Below are 5,764 nucleotides of genomic sequence, written 5' to 3'. Positions count from 1 at the left end.
TGCTCACTTTTTCTCCCTTCTCCACCAGTAATCTACCATTTTTATCTTTCACTCCCCTGCTAACTTCACTTCTACCCTGTCTTACTCTTTTCACCTCTCTCCAGAACATTTTTTTACAGTCCCTCCACTTTACACTCAAATTCCTTCCAAATTCCTCATCCACTCTCTTCTTACTCTCTCTTACTAATCTTTTCACCTCTCTCTTTCTTTCTACATATAACTCTCTCTTCCGCCTCTCAACCTCTTCCACGCCCCTATTTCTCATCCATTCATTGTATGCTTTCTTCTTTTGTGCCACAGCCCGTTTCACCTCTTCAGTCCACCACGCTGTTCCTTGCACCCCCCTCCGTCTTCTCTTCCTTCCACACACCACATCACATGCTGCACATATTTCTTCTGTAAATATTCTAAACACACCTTCCACGTCCCCCATCTTCTCCAATTCATGTTTGCCCAATCGTTCCTCCACTTCTCTCTTATACTCTGCCTTTTTCTCATCCTCTTGTAACCTTTCCACTCTCCTTGCAACTACTCCTTCCTCCCGTCTTTCCCTTCTTCTATTCCTCCATCTTACTTGAACTTTAATTCTGGCCACCACCAAGTAGTGGTCAGAAAGTCCACTCCCCCAACCTCTATAAACTCTTGCATCCAATATACATCTTCGCATCCTTTCATCCACACACACATAATCAATCATTGCCTTCCTTTCATTCAGTTCACCACCCACCCTTCTCATCACTCGCCATGTATACCTGTGGATCATTTTATGCCTGAAGAGGGTATTGGCTATCACCAACCCCTTCCCAGCACAAATGTCCACTAACGCACTCCCATTCTCATTTATCTCAGCAGGCACACCCCACTCACCAACTATTCCATCCACCTTCACATTCCCAACTTTACCATTCATATCACCAATCAAAAACACTCTCTCATTCCTTCCAAACTTTTCCATGCACACTTCTACATTTGTCCAGAACTCTTCTCTCACTCTTCTAGCACGATCTTGCGTTGGCGCATACACACACACAATCGCCCACATTTGTATTCCAACTTTCAACTTTACCCACACAATCCTTGATCCAACTGATCCATACTGTCTTATGCTCCTCTTCCATCTTATATATATATATATATATATATATATATATATATATATATATATATATATATATATATATATATACCGGAGAAATATGAATGGGGAATGTAGAAAGAGTGACGCATGTGAATGTGGGAGTGCAACATTGGCTATGAGTGTATGTGTCACAGTCAACATGATTCGGATAGAACCAACAGTGTGCGAACATACAGTATGCAAAGGTAAGAACGACCGTGTACCGGCACCCACTTAAAATACCCGACATATTGTACATGATAAACTACAGGAACTCAGAGAACAACTCAACACTTTATGCTTGGCATGAAAAACACAGTATAAGTTATATGCATCCTGTTGAATAATTATAATTTAAAAACTAAGGAAAATTTACCGGGTAGCAGAACAGTAAATATACCCAAAATTATTAACACAAGAAAACACACACACACACACACACACACACACACACACACACACACACACACACACACACACACACACACACACACACACACACACACATAAACACAAATCGATGAATATAGATTTAAGGCCCTATCACACGGCACCTCCTACGAGGTTTGCCGAGGATACGATGGTAAATCGGAACGGTAACTTGGTAAAATTGCCGACGATACCACGGGCATTTGGAACCCATCTGGATGGATTCCTGCCGAGGATACGACGGGCAAAACAGTGTGACCAAAACCCAGGCTACTCGACAGAGAATATATCATACTACATTATTAAACATTTAGCCTAACACTGAATACTTAATAATATTTTATAATAAATATCAATCGTTTTGAAGGCCTTATAAAGAGTTAATATTTCCTACACCGAGGAAACTGTGACGTCGATAAAATATCACGTGTTTACAACTGAGGACTCCACTGCAGGTAGAGTAGACGAACCAGTCGCCACCTGAAAACACCACCACAACAACAATGTACTGATGGCTTTATCATCGATTTCCTGGACAAGGGTAGCTGAATTCGCCCTTATAGAGAAACTGAGGCAGTTCCGCGTGTGTACCAGTTTGTAAACAAAAGTTGCTTCTCCTTATTCTTTACAGAGTCAGCGACAGCGATCACTGTCCACAGTCGCGAGACGGGGCTCTGGCAACAGTGTGAGAAGCATGTCCTTTGCCGAGGATACGAGGAACATGTGTGATAGCGTCCAAGTTCCTGGTACGAGGTACCGTGTGATAGGGCCTGTAGACACACACACACATTCGCGCGGCCACATCCAAGCGCGCACGCACACACACACACACACACACACACACACACACACACACACACACACACACACACACACACACACACACACACACACACACACACCAGCAGGCGGAACCACCAGCCCTCTCTTCCCCCCACACACAAATACCCTCACAACACACACACACACACACACACACACACACACACACACACACACACACACTCCCTACGCAACTGGCCAGATGACCCGAAATATTAACGCCTAGGTATACTCGTACAAGAGAACGGAGAGGAACCCTATGGCGAGACAAGGGGGCGTCCACCTTTGTCTCTTGCTAATGGAAACGCTGATTTATGGTCGCTATACAGAACGATTGGAGTGGGGGTTTGATTCTTAAGGGGGGTTGGGTAATTGTTCATACCACGAGAGAGAGAGAGAGAGAGAGAGAGAGAGAGAGAGAGAGAGAGAGAGAGAGAGAGGAGTTGGACAATCCTGGTTCACCTCTACAACTACACTGTTATTTACGAGATGATTTAAAGTTTATTATTCACACATACGGCTCTTTTTTTTTTTCTACCTGACGGATGATCCGCTAACGAAGCACTGGGTTCTACGTCCACATTAATCCGTACATAAGAAAATTATTCCCTGGGTGTGTAAAAATTATCTTGATACAGCAAAAAAAATATATATATATTATTATTATAAAAATGGAAACGCTTAGTGAAGGGCTCCTGAAGGCTTCACCAAATGATGTCCCTCGTGAGCTAATTAAATCATATGAAGTTAGACTGAGTAAAGAGAAAAAAATGCGTCATCGTACTGAACAGGTTAATGCTAGTTGTTTAACCCCTCCTCTACGAGACACCTTTCCCAGCCTGAGCAAAGCTGTCCGGAATTAGCAAGTAAAAAAGAAATATGCAATCATACTGAAAGTGATAATGAAGAATGCCTTGAGTATGAGGGATCTTTTCTGAGAGTAGCAAGTTTGGACAAAAAGATTGATGGATTGTATTAAAATCTGGCGGCGCAACTGCTAGGGTCATATGCAGCAGGTGGATGAAAAGAGTAAAAGAAAAATATATATTTAAAAAAGATAACCTCGCACAGAAAAGATTAACAGACATATCCTAATCTCTATAATGCAAGAGACCGTTCGAAACTGCTTAAAACTGTTTGGAAATAGTAATGATATTATACAATGGACGCCTTTGTAAACTAAATAACTGAGGTTCTCTAAATATTCAATACATAAAACTCTTCCCATGTAGAACATAACGTTTCGGAATAAGCAAGAATATAACCACAGTAATCATACTGAAAGGTTATTGCAAGTTCCCTAACCCGTCAGGTAGACAGAACTTTCTTCAGGTGAATAATACTTGGAATGTGCAATGCTGCCACTGGGATACATGAAGCATATACAAGCCGCATTGAACCACAACGCGATAATAAATTTACTCTAACCTTTATTACAGCCAACAGAGAATAAATATTTCACTCACTCCTTAAGATTTACTATAAAATTACGCGAGTGCATTGTATGAAGATGTCATATATATCTGAGATAATTTTAGGTCGCATTCTTAAATAATCATGACATAACCCAGAAAAAAAAAAATAACTGCTAATATATAATATTTACTTGCTGCTATAAGAAGGTGTAAACATCAGTCTTATCAAAGATATAAGACATCCAGGAAACATAAATTCTCACAAACAGAAAAGTGGGGCCGAGGGAAGCAGCCGTAGCAATATAGCAGGTCATAAACACAACCCAGACTAGAAATCAACATATGAAGCAAATAAGAAATTTTATATATTTTGCTTGAAACCAGAGTAAAACTGTCTGAGAAAACTAGAGTACTGCAACTTGGACTTTTTTTTTTTACACAGTCAAAGGAAGTATCGAGATGCTTGTCAGTATCTGAAAACACGATAAAGTAAGATACAGTATGATAAAGGAAGCAGTATGAGTCAAACATAGAAATGAATTGTGAAGAACGAGAAACGGAAATTGGATGAAGACAAAACTGTAAATATAAACAAACGAGGGAAACACACACACACACACACACACACACACACACACACACACGTATAAGCTTTAGAAGGTAAGGAGCCAGATATGGAAAAGGACTGTGAAGGGAGAGACTAATTGTGTAGGGGGAAGGGATGACGGGCCTACACGGTCATAATTTACTTCTCTGCTCAGAGGGAACTCGAGGTGAATGGTCGAGGGGAATGGAGGAGCTGAGAATGAATCAGAAGGCTAAATGAAGAGACTGGAAATGCCAGAAGAGATAGATGCTGGGAATAAAGGATGAAATGATATGAGAAGACTTTGAAAGGAAGGAAAGCAGGGAATGAGTGCAGTGACAAGAACCAAGGCTGAAAAGCGGAATCAAATGACGAAAATGGAAATGACAAAATAGACAGAGGAAGCGAAAAATACAGGATGAAAGGAGTTTGGATAAGATACAGAAAGAAGGAAGACAGGGAATGAGAACAGTAACAGAAAGACTGAGGCTAAAATGGAAGAAAACACAATGAACAAATATTGAAAAGAAGACTGAATTTAGAGTTAAGTTAGGAATAAAAAACACGAATGTAAGTGATGATATGAAAAACGGATGTGAAAGACTACGATTAAAACTGAGAGGATGGGAAGGGGTGAAGATATACAGCAGGACAAAATTCGTAGCAGGAAAATTGTGAGAAAAGAGAAGCTTTATATAAAGACCAATACAAGAGGAGTGCTAAAACCGTGATGAGCCAAGCTGTATTTTTCACCATGGCTCGAAGGAGAAGAAAGTGTGAAAAGGGCAACGAGTTATATGCATTCCCCCCTCGACAACCGTTCAATGGGGACGACCACTGGGAAGCTGTGAGAAACAATGAGACAAAATTAAAGCAAGTCATGCAAGAGATCAGCAGATAACAGCGCTAGAAGAGATGGAGGAATGAAGGATGGAGTGAGATAAGGAGAAGAAGAAAAGAGGAGAAAGAAAAGGAGAGGGAACAGAGCCAGAATCTTTGGGCAAAGGAACGGGAGTGGATGAGGGAGTTGTGAGTAAATGCAAGGTGACCCTGTGAAAGAGTGTGATTGAAGAATGATGAGAGGGCGAGGGACCGACTGCTAAGAAATAAAGTTTTTATGCCAAAAAGAGTGAACCAAATGCTGGGACTCTGAAAACTTGACCTTCCAAAGACAGCTGGATAAAGGAATGCTATAATCAAGATCCGTTCACCTCGAGATGCTTTGACACATTGCGTTGAAAGAACTGAAAACCCCTGAAAGTGGAAAAGAAGGACTGAGGAAAGCACAAAGAAATAAATGAACATACAGAGAGAGAGAGAGAGAGAGAGAGTGATCAAATACAGCAAAGAAAAGCAACCAGTTAAACTAAAATTGAGGGGAAAAAAATGCCGCCT

This window comes from Coenobita brevimanus, chromosome 51 (assembly GCF_032717465.1).
Source record: "Coenobita brevimanus isolate Jiangsu-jjx chromosome 51, ASM3271746v2, whole genome shotgun sequence".
Lineage (NCBI taxonomy): Eukaryota > Metazoa > Arthropoda > Malacostraca > Decapoda > Coenobitidae > Coenobita > Coenobita brevimanus.
Note: the sequence above shows the minus strand (reverse complement) of the source record.